Genomic DNA, 17,981 nt, shown 5'->3' with positions numbered 1-17,981 from the left:
ATGTACCAGTTGCCAACATCGTATGGTGGGGAAAAATCTTCAATATCCCCACTATTGTCATATCCATAAGGCTTGCTCTCGTCAGAACCATACATTTGGTGTAATGTCTATGCCCAGCAGTAGAATCATATCTGAGTCAGATGGATACAGTAGAGGCTATAGCATTTTAAGATCTGGACGTGTCCTCGCTCGAGGTTGAAATGGCGGCGCCTTAGAGCCACACATCACTATGGGTTGTGTTTCTTCAAGCACTAATGGCTGTAGTGCCAGCCTCACTGCTTTAGGAACTGGTGCAAATTTTGGCACTGGTCCTATGCCAGCAAAGAACTCAAAGTGGGTACAAGGGAAACAGATAGTGGTAAACTGATTGGGAGTCCCTGTGGAAGCTTGGGCCTGAAGGCATGCCAGAAGGAGCCGAAGCATGGCAAAGATGTGCAGCATGGCCCCAACCTACAGCAATGTCGCAGATGGACCCGGAAATTCATGGTGGATCAGGCCAGAGATAAGATTAGCTCTTTGATGGAATGAGAGCAAGACCTGGAGTAACAATGATGCCCTTGCGCCTTCACTGGAGAACGAGAGTGGCCGAAAGCACCCTAGAAATTCCTCCATTTTTTCTTCAACTTAATCAAAGACTTAAATTGCGTGAAGACCTGTCTTTGGAATTACTTCAGCAGTGTGAGTGTGAGAGAGTCCTTGCCCTCAACTTCGACCTGAAGCTGGACCAGAACAGAGCATTCCAGTGTTTCATCAGATAGAGTTTCACCTGGTGCTCTTGGCTAGTTTTAGGGTTCATCTGGGTGCAGTCATCGAAGGTCTTGAAGTTGTATGTAGAACCTAAGCGCAAGAGGCACATCTCAAGGGGGTCTGTCAAAGACATCTGTTTGCAACGATCCTGTCGTTTTAGGGGGTGACAGGTGCAGAAAGAAAGGAACTGGCATTAGCGCGCATCTGTGGCGCTTATATGCTGCTCCGTTCAGCACTTCCAGAACGGAACAACATTGAAGCAGAGTTGCAAGGTACCATCCAGTGGTGCACAGTAACACTCCTTTTGATTTATCCAGATCCAGTTTGGCACATGGGGGAAATTCACAAGGTGAGAAATATGCAGCTATAAGTATCCATCAGAAAACAGGTTTTTGTACCACTGCATTTTGTACACTAATAGCACTCAAACAAGTAGTAATGTATATAGATTACAGAGTGGCATGCTGTAATTATAGTAAGGGTCACTAGAGATAGGGATTTTTGTCTCTTAACTTTGCACCCATTTGACGAATGACCTCAAACCTTTTGCAGACCTGTTGCACCTGTTTCACAGTCGGAGCACTGAAAGTTTCACGATGTTTCATCAAGAGGGCGCAAAGGGAAAAAAGGGGGGGGGGGGGGGTCCCTGAACAAACTTGAAATCCAATGCATTTTTAAATAGGCTTTTGTATTTCGCCTAGCATGAATACGGCCAATTGGATTTTGCTGAAATTGCGCAGCTGTAGAAATTAGTGTGCGCAGATGATTCTTTTGGGTAATACAGGTAAGTAGAGTATGTATTTTTTAAGTTATAAGATTTTTCAACGTCTTGATATCTTGTAACACAACACTACTAAAGGTAGCGAAGAAGCCCCCCCCAAAAAAAGACTGTATATGTAAAGTTTCAGATTTACTACATGAACAACTGAAAGACCCATTTATGGTCATCTTCTAATGAAAACCTATAGACAACTACATAATGAATAGAATGCATCTTAATCTACATACATTTTTTTGCATGCTCTCTGGCTCACAATATAAAACTGGTCCAACAAGCCAAACAAAAACCATCTTTCATATACACCTCTGTGCAATAAAAATAAAAAATGATCCAGCAGTGAGCCACACACATTATTATTTGGAGGACATGATAATTAGCCACTAGGAAACAAATAATAATCTACATTTTTATAACAATAACAATGATTGCCTTTCATTCACTTTGGTCTTCATATGTAGCATAATCCTACTAAAAGTAGCAAGGAAACCCAAAAAATAAACTAGACTGCACATGTAAAGTTTCAGATTTCCTACATGAACAACTGAAAGACCCATTTATGGTCACATTCTAGCTAATGGAAACATACATAAGAGTTAGAATATATTTTAATCTACATAAGTTTTCTTTGCATGCTCTCTGGCTCACAAAATAAAACTGTGCCCAACGAACCCAACAAAAATCATGTTCCTTATGAATTCCTGTGCACCAAAATGGAAAAGTGACCTAGCAGTGAGCTTCAAAAACTACTATATGGAGGACATGATAATTTGCCACGAGAAAAATAAATAATCTTAATTTTTATAACAACGATTTGCTTTCATTCACTGTGGGATTCATATGTAGCACAATCCTATTAGAAGTAGCAAGGAAGCCCAAAAAATAAACCAGACTGAATATGTAAAGTTTCTGAATTACCACATGAACAGAAGAAAGAAATCACATTAACTCTGACTGCAGCTCTGTAGTTATAGTTAGTATTAACCATAGATAGGAATTCCTCGGATATTAGCTCCCTAATAACTTTCCACCCGTTTGAAGAATCACCACAAAACTGTATAGACCTATTACATTTTCTACATTTTGAGATATTATACAATATGGTGCAAAGATGATGCTCTGTGGGTACTTAGTGATATCTGTCACTGCGGTACTTTCGCTGAATTTCTCAACATTTTGTGAAACTACCGCGTTGCATGGCTGTAAACGTATTGAAAAATATATAAATACATTTTCATACCTATTACCACTTTAATAAAGGTTTATGTTTACCAGCCGAAACTAAGTGACGGTCGAAGAATATTTTAAAATCCAGGATAAGCAGGGCCATTCTACTCGGAGCCAACACCAAAAGGTATAAATAGAGTAAAAATTAGGTTTTAAGCATGATACGGACTTAACTTGTTGAAGGTTTCTGGAGGCTGTACATTTCAGATTAAGGCTCTGTCTATAGTTCTCTTACCTGTGCTATGCTTTAATAATTCAAGCACATGGGTGTTTTCCTGAGCCCGATCTTTTAAATAAATGGTGCTGTGTCAATGGGATGCACTTGGCCTCTTGTGTACCATCCCTTTTTATCCTAAATGAGAAACTATGTTTAATTAGATCCATCAGCAGGCATATTAACATTAGACCATATTATTGTCAATCTCTCCTTTCAAGAATCTGTGACGGAGTCCCGACGAAGGCGCAAGCCGAAACGCGCGTTGCTAGAATATAAACCGCCAGTCTCCTCATATCAAGAAAAAGATGAATATATACTGAATTTAATTGTGCTGTTATAGGATGAAATGAACAAGTTGATTCTTTCTTCTGTAAATAATTAAACAATTTGTAAAGATAAGATTATTGTCAAATGTGAGAGAAATTATTAGTATCAAATGTATGTACACTAAAACAACCTTTTTTATAAAACTTGTCTTGAACAGATATTTACTTTTTTTGTAGAAACTTTTTTTTAAAAAGGTGATTATTGTTATCAAATATAATAAAAAACAAAAAATAAAATAAAAGAAATGTATCAGATATTAGATTGTCGTGTCCTTGAGATATACATGTGGTCACTTATTTGTTATAGATGTGCGTGTGATTTGTTTGACCCACCTTGACAAGGTGTTCTTTTCTAAGAGCAGTATTCCACTGTATGCTACTCCACTTTACGGTAATCCACTCTACGTTGGTACAGTGTACACCACTCCACTCTAAGCGACTCCATTTTGTGACACTCTCCTCCACTCTATATAACTCCACTCTATAAACGTCTACACTTCATGGCACTGTACAACATTTTAGTCCACTGTTCCCTTACACTCCAATATCCAGCACTCTATTGCACTCTACAACACTTTTCTATATGACATAACACTCCACTGTACAAGACCCTACTCCATTTTATTATAACAGTACGGCAGTACACTCCACTCCCTGCCACTCTACAACACACTGATACACTCTTTTGTGCTTTCCTCCACACTATGTTACACCCAATTACTCTACAAGATTTTACCTCGCTATACGCTTACTATACAACAATCCACTCTTCGCTGCTCCACTGTTTCACACAGCACTGTACTCTATGCAACTTCACTCTACAACCTTCCTGTATGCCACTCTCTGACACCTTACATCTGTCTGTACCCCTTCACTCCACTGTACTATACTGTGTACCACTGTACAACACTATAATCCACTCTACCATGCTTTAGCCCATTATAGGACACTGTATGCAACCAGGTGATATTAAACAACTGTAACCAGTGTCTTCTCAAAATCAGTGCAAATATGACACCTAAAATTAACATCTGTGATCAATCCTTTTTTTGTTTAGTGAAAATTGATATAGGTTTGGTGTCCAACAGAATATCACTAGGATATACTGCATTAGATCTATTGTGTCTGCTTTTGTGTAATAACTGAAGGCATTTATATTTCTTACGCATATCATACCTTGGAAAAACCTGTGGTTTCCATGTATATAGGGAAAGATTGAGAACATACAAGTCTCTAGACAGAATCATTGATTATATGTATGTATGTTTTTAATAATACGTGAAATAATTTATTAGATGAAAAGATAAAAAGAAATGAAATTAAAAAAAATATTTTTGTAATAGATCAGCCTTGTTTGCCTGAATCGTCTATAGATCTTATGGTTTAACTGCTACACAGTTTATTTTCAGCACTATGCCCAGTGCACAATTGCTTTCCAAATAAAATGCAACCATTTGAATGCCAAGGCACCGCACTTTACTCCACTCTGCTCTGACACAGGACTCAGTCTACTCCACTATACACCACTCAATGCCATTGTACTCTATAGCACTGTATGCCAATCCACTGTACCACAATCTAGAACACTGTATACCATTCCACAAAAATCAAATAGACTTTATGCCACTCTACTCTACTGTAGTTTACATAACTTTCCAATTCTGTATGACACCCCACTACACTCTACTGTGCAACACGGTACTCCAATTTATGACACTTTACTCAACTGTATGCTACGCCACTTCTCTCTACTGCACTCCACAACCATTATAGTCTATGACACGCCTTGCCACTCTACACTACCCCACTCCAGTGTACTCCACACCACTGTACTCCACTCTACCACACTTTATCCCACTGTGGTATACTCCATTCTACACCACTCCAATCTCCGACCCTCTCCTCCACTCTATGCAACTCCACTCTACAACTCTGTAGTACACTCTATGCTACTCTACTCCACTCTATGCCGCTGTACTACACTTTGATGACACACCCCTCAACTTCTCTCTAGGATATGTCACTCCACTATGACTCGGCACTCCATTCTACGACACTCTCCTCCACTGTACTCTTGGACACTCTACTTCACTCTACTCCACTCTATGGCAGTCTACACACTACTCTACTGTTCGACACGCTATTCCACTGTACAACTCGCTGCTCCAGTCTACGATACTTAAATCCACTACATCAGACACCATGCCACTACACTATATAACACTTTACTACACTATACAATACACTTCTACACTCTAATTGATTCCAATCTACAATAATCTACTCTATGACAATAGGCTCTCCTCCACGCTACTGTATGACACTCCACACAACTCTTCACTTGCGACACTGGACTCTACTATTTGAAATACATTCTTATTTTTAAAAAAAGTAAAACATTGAAATTCAATAAAAAAAATACGGGTTAAAGTTTAGTTAGGAAATCTTATTTATCCTATACAAACAATTTTAAACTACACAAATTGTAAAACTTCTAAAGTTATAACTTTCATTTACAATGTATCCACCAGCTTCTGTGGAAGAGGTGTGGCGCAGCGGCCAGGGCGGCTGACTCCGGAACACTGGGGCTCACTGTTCGATTCCCTGTGCCGGCAGCAGGTTAGCCCAGCATCATGTAACTGGGCATTAGCTCGCTTAATCTTCCCGACGGCCCCTAGTGTCAGGAACTGCCAAGGCGCCTGCCTAAAAGGTTAACGGACTACATCTCCCAGAAGGCCTGGAGGTGGGCGTGTCACTATATAAGGATGGGTGGAACCGTCCCTCACTGTTCGTGATTTGTAACTAACAGTGTATTTGAATTGTAGTCTCTTGTTTCTTGCTAAAGCGTTCTCCCTGTTAATTCAATTGGGGAGCGATAGACGTTCTGTTGTTGCTACCGGCGTGAGGAGGAGCCGCGCCTTTGTTTACGGACTGCTGGCTCGGGTTCTACCGAGTAGCGGTCGTCTTCCCTGGCGTCTTGTGGCGGATACCAATTCCAGCGTTCCAGGGGGAATCAGTGAGTAGCGTGTGGATGAACGGCTGCAAAATAAAGGGAGAGAACGGACCTTTGAATATTATTCAAGTTCCTGTAGGTTACAGGGAGTGCGTGGGTAATCACGCTACCTGTGTTTGTTTGATTATTCTCTTCGAAGAGTAAAAGAGAAAAGTCTTCTATGTTTTGACTGGCACGGCAGTGTACAGTATCCTTGTTCTTGGAGAGAGAGAGCGGAGCGCAGTGGAGAGGCTTTATCTACACGCTACCGTTCCGAAGAAAGGCACTAGTGTCTCGTATATATTAAGTGCCAAAGCGGAAGGTAGTGGGGACCTACACCTTGCCGTGTTTGGAGTCGTTTCAACGGGGATCCAGTGGATTACATTTCTTTAGAGCGGAAGACAGTAGTAGGAGGCTACGTCTTGCCGTGTCTTTATTGGAACATTTATTGTGTATCTTCAGAAAGACATTCAGCTTTTCACGTATATTTTGGATTCACTTGGGATTGTGGTGTGCTACGTATTTAACTGTGGATATGAACTAAAACAAGGCGGGGGACCAGAGTTTCTGATATTCAATACATGATACAACAGGGAAGAGGTGGATTACACTTCTTTCACAAAGGTGAATCATTTGATCAGTTTAGCGAGAATGAAATGAGTGTAGGTTTAAATTGTGGACATCTTTAACCTGTATATTCATTTTCTTGTCTTTCAGCTATCCCTTCCCTGCAGTCCCCTTCCGTCCCCTCCTTGTTCTGTTTATTTTCCCTCGCCCTATCCCTCGAACCCACTGTGTTTTAAGCAACAGTGTGTTGGTGAGGTCGGGAGGTGGAGTTCTATGTGCTACAACCGGATCCTGCAGCGTGGAGTCTGACACCTAGTGCCTTGACACCCTGAGCGGTAATTGTTTGCGCTTTACAAATACCGGTATTTCATTTTTCAAATTATTTTAAGTAGCAGACCTCGTTACACACACTTTTCAGCTTGCTAATCAAATTACACTAACTATAACTAGCCACTCTACCATGCACTATGTTGGGACACGTATGAGATAAAGACTCCTGACAGTGATGGAGCTGAAGAACTCTTTAAGGATCTTTGCTAGGAGAACATTTCAAGACTGGCTTTCACTCCTGCATGGCCTATTTAGATATTTCTAAATTTCACTCCTCTGCCTACACCTTACTCAAGCCTTCTCAAATTGAACATACAGGTCCTTGTACGTAGTTCATTAAGTTTAGGAATTTGAACATCTATGTTACAAATCGCATCCATTCTGTCATCTAGTAGACACATTAAAACATTGTAGAGCCTTGTGGTGTGCACTGTGCAGTGGTTTGGTTACCCGTCTCTGAAATATTTCACCTCTTACTTATCTTTCTGGCGATGTGTACTATAAAACTGAATAGAATACAGCGGAGGAGGAGTCCATACCTGTCTGGAGGGCCTCAGATGAGGTATTCAACACATAAGACCACACTCCATGTGAGGACTTCTGAAAATGAAACCGCAATCCGAAGAGGTCTCCAGAATCGAAGACAAACTGCAACTGGTGAACACATTCTTGACACGTAGTGATAAGCCACCTCCCATTTTCAGGTGCACGTACCACTCTAGGCATCTCTAGCACATTTCCTGTTCCCCAAAGACTTGTCCTCTCGAGTAGCCAGTTTCAGTCCAGCTAGTTTGATACAACATTTAAAGTTATTTTTTAGTCACCGGTTGCTATTTGCCAGATTAATCCCGAGTAGCACAGCTGCACACCCATACTCTAGTCCCCATAGATCAGCGGGCGTATTAACCTTGCCAGCAGCCTGCTCTTTGTCCGAAGATCTAGCTTGGCACGGAGACACCTGGCACAGAAACATGTTTGGGTATTCTTGCCTTGCCCTGGGATGCCTTTGTTTAGAGAACATGTTGAGCAGACTGAATACCCTGTTACCTAGGAACAGGGAAAGGCGATCCTGACCTCTTTGTTTCGGAAACTAACCAGTACAGGAACTGGATTCACACTGAGGGAAGACCCATTTACTTTCACCAGTGTATTACCAATACTAAATAAATCAGGAGAACTACTCGGAAAAAAAAAAACCACAAGAATGTATATGAAAAAAAACCATACACAAGTTTTAAATGTGTTTAAATGAAAATAAAATTGTTATATACTGGGATATACGGCATATGTCTACAAGCCATTTCACTTTTTGCAATAAACACAATCTGGAGATATATTGGCTCTTGAAATCGGGTTGCAGTAAAAATATTGGGGGGGGGGGGGTAGATCGGAAAGAAGTTGTCTAAAAAAAAAAATGAAAAAGTTGCGACTACAAAAGAACTGAAAAAACGGCATAGGTAAGTTTACTGGGAGCAGGGGTAAGGGGGCATCCTAAAGTTAAATGTACTGGGAGCAAGGTCAAGGGGGCAAGAGGTACCCTCCAGTTGACGAAGAGAGGAGCATATACAGTGAGGTGTGGAAAGGGGCTGAGGACTAATAAGGAGTTTTTAGGATTCGGGAAGGGTAGCATTAAAAGTAGGTTGGATTCAGGGATTAATAGCGTTGACAGGTAGTAACAGTTTAAGGTTCAGGTAAGGGTAGCATTAAGGGGCAGTGTGGAGATTTTAGGGTTCAGGGATAAGCAGCGTAAAAGGTTTTAGGGCGTTTTAGGGTTCATGGAAGGGTTTTGAGGGTTCAGAGAAGGATAGAACTAAGAGGAAGTGATGGTTATTTTAGGGTTCATGATGGGTAGCCTTAGGGGTAATAAGGTTTTTTTATAGAGTTCAAGGAAGTTGGCATACAAGGGTAATAAGTGTTTTTTAAGGTTCAGGAATTGGTAGCATAAGGGGTAGTTAGGGTAATGGGTAGTTCAGGGTTTTAAGGCTTCATAGATAGGAAGCTTTAAGGGGTTATGAGGGTCTAGTTAGATACGTTTAAGAATGTCTGCCACAAACCTACCTTTTAAAATTCAACATTTTTGGAAAGGTCAGTGGTAATAATGGTGGACACAACATCAACCTGACTTTAATGTAGTTGTCATTTTAAAAGTCACCTATATTATGTAAAACCATAAAATCACAAATGCATGCTTTTCAAGCCATCGCAAGAAATTATCAACTTTAAAAAATGAATAAAAGGAAAAAAAAGCCCTACAATGTTATACCTTCTGAAGTTGGGGAGAAGTCTGCCATAACCTCAGCGTTCAGCCACATATGGGTTTAATGTGATATTTGACACATCTATGCTCTGCGTGAATGTACAGGTTAATTTTCGATACCAACGAGCCACTTAATACAGCAAATACTTTCAAATTAATACCGATTAAACTGTATGGTAAGTTCTAGACAGGATTTGGTGGTGAAGGGGAGAAGAGGTTAAAAGGAAAGATAGATTCACGCGTTTCACGTGTTCCACAAATCACAAACAAAGAATAGACAAAAAGAACAGACATGCAGAGTATTCACCTCTTCAAGGTACTCATGCACTGGCCCCTGAGAACTTTAAGTTAAAGTTAGAGCAACTATACTTGCGCCTCAGCATCTAGAAAGAATGTAAAAATTACGTGACCCACGGACACCCCTAAACATGAGGTATATGGAAGGCCCCGAGATCGGTTTATTGCAGACATCACTGGTGCCTGCAGCACCCGGACCCTCCCACTGTGACCTCTGCCTATGATCCTACAGTGCCCAATGAGAGGGAAGCAGACACTCATTGGGGTCTTAATCAGTAATTGATTAATGAAGCATTTAAATCAGGAACCAGTATTAGGGTTACAAACTAGCCTTACTTAAGAACAGCACACAACTTACTAGAGACGAGTCTTGTTGCGACTGACTCTACGCCCTCAGACTCCAGGAGAGTAACACATCGCAGTGCCAGTCCACTGGGGACTTTCACCTTCAGCTTTATGTATAGAGTGAAGCAAGCTTATAGTTACCTCAACACATGACTTCTTTCAAGTGTCATTAAAGCCTGGAAGACATGGCGATACACAACAGACCAGCACTCCTCTGAGAGTACTCGACAGGGTGATCTCATGAATCCAGGGCCACGAGATGAAACCTTCTGACAATAACCGATGTGGACCTTCTGGCGAGACCCACGCAGTAAGAAGAGAATCTGACCTTCAATGTAGAAAGTTTAAGTGAAAGCGGCTTGAAACAATGTGCGTCTCAAATGGTTGGTTGCAGCAGCTCTTTACGGATCTAGAATATCTCCAATATTGAGCCCAAGAGGTGCTCACTACAGAACACAGGACAAGGACGGAGGAGAAGCTCCTTAATGTACAACAGCATGAAGAGCTTTTGCACGGCCCACTAGAGGGGCATTTTGCACTCAATGTCTACAAAGAACTAGCAGCTCCTGAGCATGCGAGCTTCCACCAACAGCGATAGTGGAAGCAGACACAACAGACTACTAACTCTTTCCTCCATCCCTAGAAAGCTACCAACAAAGTATGAGCGGGAGAAGGTGTGCACTCGAGCTGGTAAAGGCGTGGACATTTGCTGTACTATGCACAAGGTGCCCTTTCGTAGGTGAGGCTCGGCCCTAGCGAGCTGGCTAACTCCCACCGTTGGTAGGGATGCAGAGCAAAAGGAATGGTATGGGGTAGCTACAGCTTTAGAACACCTAACACTGACTTTGTACTAATGTATGTAGCACAATTAAAAAAACAGTGGTGTGAACATTTCCTGTATGGCATGCAAACGCTTTTTGGAATTGGCAGAACAATCAGAGTTGCTTGGAGGGTGTGCAGGTAACTGGAGTCTACTAAGTATAGTGGATCTGCAGAACCGTGGGATCACTAATCGACGTGTTGACTAACATTTAGTCTGTGTCATTATGGGGAAGTTTAACGTTAACACATACATACCAGGGCCATTGATATGGATACATATCTTAGAGGGTAATGCTGGGTTTAAATCGTGTGTGTGTGTGTTGAGGGGGTGGGGGGGTCACAGCAGAATCACCAAACATCATCCAGAACCTGGAGTAGTAAGGGACGTTGACGCCACCCTGATCACCACCTCCCAACCTATTGCATTCCTACAGCAGAGAATAGTTACTTCATCACACTGGCCTCAACTTTGCAGGCGTGGCAGTGTTTTACCCAGGTTACAATGCGCTGGATGAATCTGAGAGATCACAGAGTAAAGCAACAACTTAACCCTACTACACACTTACGGCAGCCATACCGCAGCCATCACACTAACAGCACTAGAGTGTGCCAATACTCACAACATGACACCACTATACCCCCCATTGACAAGAAGGCAATAATACCAGGCTTATGAGTCTAAGGCTATGGTCTGCGTACACCTGCAGGCATCAAAGCAGAAGTAACAGTTTATTTTGAGTCTCAAAACTGAACCATATCACACCCACATTGCGTAGCCATAGAAAATATTCATAGAAAATACCCAGAAGAACCAAAAGAGTAATAATGCTAGAGTGTGACGAGACACACAGCAAGACATTTGCTATGTTCTTGCCCCGTTCTCGACCAACAAAGAAGTCTCTTGCTAAAACCGCTTTTTTTGGCCGAGGGAGTTTGTACATACATCATTAATTTGCTTTAATAGCAGATCAACTGGGGTGCTGGCGAGATGCGCCAAATTTGTGAAAATTCTAAAACAACATCTAACGCAATTAAAGGCCACAGCACTCTTCCAGAAACGTCAGACCTTAATTACATCATTTGATATGTATTATTACTATTATGATTATTAAATAAAACAACGCAAAAAAGCACTTTATATGGCAAGTATGAAATTTAGAAATGCCTTATATGAAGATAAGACTGTGTTTACCCTGTTCATCTCCACACTTTGTATCTACCCCGAGACAAGGGAGGTACCAGTTTAGTATGTAGGAGGAAATTTGTGTGAAGTTTAGATAGCACAGAGCACTTTATATTCCTCGCCAACCAAGCAGCCTTCACTTTGTATATTTTGCACATGGTATCAACTTCTTATTTTTGCACATTGAGTTCCATCCTGTGGTAGTTTTAGATAACACAATGCATTTACAAACCAGACCAGAGTATATATACACTGCTTAGTTTTTACTGTGAATCAACTTATCACCTTAGCATATTCAGTCAGGGGTGTGGAATTTAGTAAGATATCTACTTGTCCATAGGGTAAGGTGCTAAATAAATCTACTTGTCCTGTAACAAAATCCACTTGTCCCTTTTGTGCCATGTAATACAGTGACAAATTATGGCAGCAATCTCATTATTTAAGAGCTCTGAAACAGCCTCTCTGATTTTGCCAGGGCTCCTTCCATAGTAGGGTTTGAATACTAGCAATTCACATATATTGCCATGTTTCCGCAGACCTACATGCTGGGACTGAAGGTAGTGGTAAGCAACAGTTACAGGGTTGGAATGCCCTTTTGAGTCTGTGCAAACCTACTAACTTGCATGTTTTAAGGGTTTTCAACAACTCTTCTCTAATCGTTTCCTATACTGAGAAAGGTTGGAAATTTTCTCCTAACAATGGCGGACATAAAATTTCTTTCAGGGTTGGGAAAAAAGTGGTTTGAGGGAAAGTGATCTTGCAAACACTCAGATTTTCGCATGAGCAAATCTACACCTGCATATTTGCTTGTGCTAAAATGTAGTTCACAAATATTTTCTAGGAGTACTATTTCTTGGCGTCCTTCTGTAAAGTCTTGAGAATTCACGAAAGCCATACATCTGCACTTGTGTGTCTTAGCCCGGGCTGCTGCAGCTCGAGCTGCTGTGGGCTGGGCTGGGGCAGTGTCTGGACTTTTATCTCCGGTACGCCTGAGTTTTTCACAGGCCTTTCGAGACTATTTGCATATTTACATACCTTTGTAAACTGGTTACTGAGGCTTCATGTTTTTTCCCAGTATCCCCTGGCCCCCACTCTTCCTATTCCATTCATTCGGATTTTACATTTACTGCCATAGTGCGAGAATGCATTTCATGAAAAGGAATATAAAGTAGGGTTGCCAAAAGAAACATGCCAGCCAAGTGTTGTATAAAGAGCCTGCAAAGACCTCGTCTTGACACTAAATAGGGATATAAATAAAAAAAGTATGTATTCGTTTGTAATGTGACTTTTCTGTCTTTGTTCCCTTTAATTATCAGTCATGGATCATTAAAGCTGCCCTACAACCCAATTAAAAGTGCTTTCTATTCATATTTGCTTTCGAAGAACGCAAAGATAAGTGCTGAAAATATGGCTTAGGTGTTTATTTTTGTACCGTCTGGGACATCAAAATAATGAGCTGACAACCCTAATCACAAGATTGGAAAGTTTGTTGCAGGATCAGCACATTATTTAATTCCTCCATCCTCGATCCCTGATTATTGCCATAATAGCAGGGCTTTAAGTGGGCTGGGTCCTGCCGGTGCTCAGCACAGCAGTTCTTAATAGCAGGTGCCAAGACGGGTCCCTATCGGGCTCTTCATTTTCACACTCGGATTGGAAGAAAAAAAATAACTGCAGCAGTTCACTGTTTTGATGTAACTTTAATTTTTTTGCAGTACCGTATTGCTAAACTCGAAGTGCTTTACGTGAGCACCAACAAGGACAGCTTCATTTAATTTTTGGTAGGCACGGACGATTAAGGGATTTGCCCAGAAACATAGGATGTTGACCCGACGCTGAGACTCAAACCTGCTTCCTCAGATCCAAAGTTGGCAGCTCTAGCCTTTACGCCACAACCTCTTGCGCAAGTACTAAAGCATTTTCAATAATATATGCAACGAAGCCATAGCTGTATGTATGCATGAAGTATATTTATCTTATGCAACTAATAATCTTTGACAAAGCCAATAGCCCTGGCTTGTTGCAGGTGTAATGTTACTTATGTGGAGGCAATAACAGAAGCAGCAAAAAAACAGTCGGACAGCACATTATGCTGTGCACAGATTTTTTGCATAAATGTTTTATGCCATGCCCTCAATTATATCTGTCACACCCTTTGAGAGGACCCCCCCCCAGTTTTTCATCCCACTGAAAGCCCTGCATTATAGCAATAGTTTAACTTATATCTGAAACCTTACGCCGTTGTCAATAACATGCTGAGTTACTTCAAGTGTCTGGGAATGCACCCTGCATTCAGATAACTCAGTCCTCATTCTTGCCCTTCACTTTCATGCTCACAGCAATCACAATGCACTCACACTGATCACCATGCACTCGCACCATTCACCCGCTCACCCTGCACTCACAACGCACTTTAGCTGTTCCCCCATACCTCACACTACTGTCACAAGAGCACACTGTAATGTAATGTAAATGTAAATGTAATTTATATTTATATAGCGCATTATCACCAACGGTCTCTATGCGCTTGCTTTGGGAACCCATCCTGGTTTTCCCTGTGAGATAACCCGTACTGGGCACCCCCAAGGTGAAAGCCAGACATCCCGCCGCGGGGGGCCATAGTGGAGATTAAGCAAGCTATTGCCCGGAGTTGCAGAGTGTGAACCCGTGATTCGAGCAGGCACCGATGCGAGAATTGTCGAGTCCGTGGACATTTTTGGGCTCAAGACCCTGCCGCTTCAGGAATTGAACCCTGGTCCCGGGTCTGACCTCTGCTTCATGGTCTGCCTCCTCTAACCATTGAGCCACACTTCTCCACACTTGTCTCCACTACTCACCCTGCACTCATATGACACTTCACTCACCTGTCCTCCTCACTGCTCAATCTGCAATTTCACTCAAACAAACCCATCAATAACCATGCATTTATTAATCCCACTCTGCACTTACATCCGCACCCAAATTCATACGGCCACCTCACTTACCCTGTATTCTCTCCTCTCACCCTACTCTCATACTGTTGCATTGCTCACTGTGCACTCATATGGGCACTCCTGCCACCCTGCTACAAATGTGTACCATGCAGATCACAGAACTGAGAGGCATATTAGCAACAACTTGCGAAAAATATCGCAAACCGTGCTTAGCGTGATTTTTTTTATTGCCTATCGCTGGCTTTATCGCGGAGAGAATGCAGTATTACCAACGTTTATCTCCACAGCGATTAAAAATCCAGAGATAGCAGTGAATCCCATCAATAACGCAAGATTTCCAGCGATAAAATTCCTATCGCTAAGGAAAATCTCGCTAATAGGCAGGTGGGGACTTAGCCATAGAATCCACCTCCCATTGACTATAATGGCTAAGTCAGGTTTTTACCAGGTGTTAAATCCTGGCACTAATTGCGGTTAGCGTGTGTTTTTTTATCGCATCGCGGGTATTGCTAATAGGCGATAGCTGTGTTAGCGACTGCTTTCAGTCGCTACCCGTTTGGGTATGCCCACTTTGCATGTCATTGGCGATAAATATCGCTGACATGCAAAGAGGCCCCAAACCGGTCGCTATCGTCTAGAAGCTGTTGCTAACCACTGTTAGCGACAGCTTGGTAATAGGGCGATACAAAAATCACCGCTGTATCGGCAAAAAGTACCGCTAAAGCGGCGAGAACGTCCTTGCTAAAATGCCCCTGAGTGTGAGTAAACTATGAGTAATGCTATAAAAAATGAAATGTTTGTAAGAAAGGTGCTATAGAGAGATGAGGTGCATTCTTGGTGAGTGGTAGTGAGGGAATTCATGGAGGATGAAATGGGGGAGGGGTGCCATCGTGTGCGACCAGTGCTAGGGCCAGACCTGGCTGGGATGGTTAGCCTCCCACCCACCCCACTCCCCGAAGTTCGGGTCTAGTTGCGCCCCTGACCTGAAGTGATTAAATCTGAAGTGACCTCTACAAGAAAACACATTTATATGTGTACTGATTTTCCCCATCCGCCTTCTCCCTTGCAGGAAATCTGCCCACAAAAAGTCTCTCGTTGTGTAAATAAAGACGCATAAAGTAAAGCAAATATGCACCCAGAACCTAAAAAGAAAGTGGCTTGAAAGGAGGTAGGCGATAGGTATTCTTATTTCTGCATGGATGTCAATAACTTACTAATTTATAAAAAAAAATGTAGCCTTGCAGTATAACAATAAAATCCGATCCTTATTTACTGTTTGCTGCATTCGCGCGTGGCTTCGTCATAGCACCTTAGACTGCAGTTATCACTGCTGTCCAAATAAATAGCACGCACTTTGTCACACTACAACCTTCAGAATGACCTCTGTAGCGGGTGCAGTGACCCACTCAGCTACATTTCCTGCACATGGGAAGAGATCCGCGGCATGGATTATAGGAGGGTGGGAACATATCTTTTTCACCAAAAACAAAAAGGTATAGAAATATATATTTGATAAAATACAGTAATGAATTTTTTTTAAAAAAAGGAATCGAGGGCTGTGGATACTTGGGAGCACCGCCCCCACCCCTTCCCCCGCCGCCGATTTAAGAAGAAAATGACCAATGTACGGTCAGTTTGCAGCAGCTCTTTTAAGGGGCTGTGAAGTGAAGGCGCCTCGCTGTTCGTACAGCACACAGGAATCCCCCGAGGCACAAGACCCGATCTATCACCTCTAACAGACCCGAGACTGAGGACCAGAGAGCTCCGGGGGGCCCCACCCGCCTTCCTGTCCCCAACCGCCTTCCTGTCAGGTGCACTGGAAGACCCGTGCCGCCCCGACCACTGCCCCGGGCATGCGTTCAAAGACAGGAGGCATGGAGACGGTCCCCATGCCGAACGTGTTAAAACTGTGTTCAGCACCACGTGTTCATATGTTAACTTATACCTGTTAAATTCCATTCTCCTAAAACGACCAGTACTTTTCCATCACTGCCAAATTGGTCACACTTGTGCATCTCAAAATATTCTTCTGAGCCAAGCATCTGCTGCACACACAAAAGAGGATATTCCACGCTGGCTGTGCACGTGATTGACCCCTCCCAACTCCCCCGGCGACAAAAAATGTAAATACATATCCGCGCATAGTCCGCATACTTAAAGGCATCACTTCTTCTGAACCAGCACGTCCCCTAGCCAAGTCCTCTCTGGGGAGGGTGCCGAGGGTGGGCAGTCTCAAGGAGGGATAGTGTAGCGGGGGCCGTCAAGACAGATCATTTCAAAGGCACTGCAGCCTGGCACGGAACAAAAGTTACACCCCCATTCCCTTTATCCCTCCGCCACCCCCATTCCCTTTATCCCTCCGCCAACATCGCGGTCCTTCGCCCCGCCCCACAGACCATAAATTATCACCCTTCCGAAGGCCACAGAAACCAGGTGAACACATCCAGTATTCACGTGTGCATGGTTTAAAGCAGCCACGCAGAGGGGGCGATAGATGGGGAGAGCAGTTGCAGACAGAGCCTGCATCCATCCATGCTGGTCCACATGCACACAGTTGTCACGGTGCACTTACCGTAGAGGTCGTGGAAAGGTACCTTTTGCCTTCCGAGGGATGTGCCGGCTGTTGTAGGTCCACCTAGGGTTACGCTCTCTTCTCTTTCTCTCTTCCTTCCTTGCTGACGCCTGGATCCCAGTCCCTCTGCTCGAGCAATGGGAGGCAGAAAGGAGGTGTCCAAGTATACTGGAAACACATTTCCTTTGAATCAGGGGCAACCCTGCCCTCTGCAGGCCTCGAGCGGTATAGCATCAGCTTAGTCCGACAAACCTTGTGGCGACCGCGGTTGTGCCTGCGTCATCGTGAACCGTATGAAATATTCATGACATCGGCTAAAGAGAATCTGAGAGAGAAGCACGTTCCCTTCTCTGGATCTTTAAGAATGGGCTACTCCATCGAATCAAAA

The 17,981-nt window shown here is 42.8% G+C and overlaps 1 protein-coding gene across 1 annotated transcript in view; it reads right to left on the bottom strand.

Annotated features, from left to right (window-relative positions):
• SLC25A22 (solute carrier family 25 member 22) overlaps positions 1-17,719 on the bottom strand; it is a 318,065-nt gene extending 300,346 nt beyond the window's left edge. The window contains exon 1 of the mRNA XM_086957761.1: positions 17,594-17,719. The gene's annotated coding sequence lies outside the window, so the exon portion shown is untranslated. The remainder of the gene's footprint in view (positions 1-17,593) is intronic.
• Between the last annotated feature and the right edge of the window lie 262 nt (positions 17,720-17,981).

The sequence above is a fragment of the Lissotriton vulgaris genome, chromosome 2_1, assembly GCF_964263255.1.
Source record: "Lissotriton vulgaris chromosome 2_1, aLisVul1.2, whole genome shotgun sequence".
In the NCBI taxonomy this organism is placed as follows: domain Eukaryota; kingdom Metazoa; phylum Chordata; class Amphibia; order Caudata; family Salamandridae; genus Lissotriton; species Lissotriton vulgaris.
This window is presented reverse-complemented; position numbering and strand designations above follow the sequence as displayed.